Raw genomic sequence first — 1,636 nt, 5'->3', positions numbered from 1 at the left:
ACAAACTGCGAGATCATGACCGGAGCCAAAGTCGGACACTTAGCCAACTGAACCACCCAGGCGCCCCTCTTGTCTTTCTATCAAACTGCAAGGCTGCCCTGACTCAAAGTGCTCAGTACGGGGATTTATGTGAGGGAGTGGAGCCTTGGGGGGAAATTCAGAAATTTTCTCATTCAGTAATCATTTTAAGGAATGTTAAACTCTTAAATTACAAATCTTATTTATTTATTTATTTATTTATTTATTAAAATAGGACTACTTCATGAATTTGTGTGTCATCCTGGCACAGTGGCCATACTAATCTCTCTAACACTCAAATTTTAGCATATCTGCTATAGTGTATCTGCTGCCCAAGTGAGCACCAAATCACATTTTAATTCAGTCTGATAAATTATGTATTAATAATATTTTCCTTGACACATCTATAAGTTTATAAGTTTCAATGTCTATAAAGTATTAATAATGTCTATAAGTATTTACTAAAAATTGAAAAAATTTTGATTGGACATTTGGCTGTCTTGTCCTTACCTTCATCTTAGGACTCTGCATTACTTCAGGAATGAGCAGTGACCCAGGAAGTCCGTTGATAGGGAGAAAGATAGGTCTGGAAGTTTTCGCTCAAAGGGCCAAAGGATTTTATCGCATGGAAATAATCAAATAAGTGACAATTTTTGAGTAAGGATGTTCGTTGCAGTATGATTTAGAGTGGCAAACTTAGCAGTGCCCAAATGTCCAACATAAGAATTTGGATAAATAAGCTCATTTGTATACTGGAGACTTTTTCAGCGGTTACAAATAATGGTGTGTTGATTGGTGACGGAGGTCTGGAGGTTTGTTATCCTATCCTGCTTAGTGTGTGTTTTAAATTTCCCATAATAAAATATTTTAAAATATTGACTGTCCCTTAAATAATTTTGTGATAATCCAGTTATCATCTGATAATCCATTGTTCATCTGAATTTTCTTCCCCTTTCAAGAATGTGGGAGGATTATATTTCCCTGTCCCCTAGCAGTTGAGCAAAATCATATAACTGGCCAATAGATAGAGGGAGAAGTGACATGTGTCACTTTCAGGCTGGAGCAATTAATTGCTAGTATGTGACTCTACAGCCATCTTCATTCCCTACCTTTGTAACTTAAGACATTCCAAGTGATAGAGCCTTGGTCCCTAAATGAGACCAACACTGAACAGCTCCCTGACAAAATAGAGTGGACCTGTGTAGTGTAACCAAGAGATAAACCTTTGATGTCTAGAGCCACATTGATTTTTGCTGCCTCGGCACTCCTTAGCACATCCTGACTGGTAAACAAACAATGTAATTTGACAAGAATATTCAGCTTGCTCCTTCTGTAAAGTCTTTATGCAAATTGCATTCTCTGGGTAGCTTCTCCACTTAAGTTCATATTTAAAAAGTCAGAGCCCATAGGATTTGGCAGGTCGAGTCCAGTTATAAATACTGAGGCCCCATGAGGTCAAGTGATTGCCTAAGACACAAAGAATCAGGGCCAGTTCCTAGCAAATATATTCATTTTATTGTTTGTCTCTCCCACTAGACCAGAAGCCTCATGAGGACCGGGATTTTTGCCTGCCTGCCCACCTGAAATTAGTCTCTAACTCAAAAGGATGAATGAGTGA

The 1,636-nt window shown here is 38.2% G+C and overlaps 1 non-coding gene across 1 annotated transcript; it reads right to left on the bottom strand.

Annotated features, from left to right (window-relative positions):
- Positions 1 to 244: 244 nt before the first annotated feature.
- On the bottom strand, positions 245 to 346 carry LOC115272862. Its single transcript, XR_003900512.1, has one exon. It is a non-coding gene; the product is annotated as a U6 spliceosomal RNA (small nuclear RNA).
- Positions 347 to 1,636: the final 1,290 nt, after the last annotated feature.

The sequence above is a fragment of the Suricata suricatta genome, chromosome 11 (genome assembly GCF_006229205.1).
Source record: "Suricata suricatta isolate VVHF042 chromosome 11, meerkat_22Aug2017_6uvM2_HiC, whole genome shotgun sequence".
Classification (NCBI taxonomy): Eukaryota; Metazoa; Chordata; class Mammalia; order Carnivora; family Herpestidae; genus Suricata; species Suricata suricatta.
The sequence above is the reverse complement of the archived record's forward strand: the minus strand, read 5'-3'. Positions and strand labels throughout refer to the sequence as shown.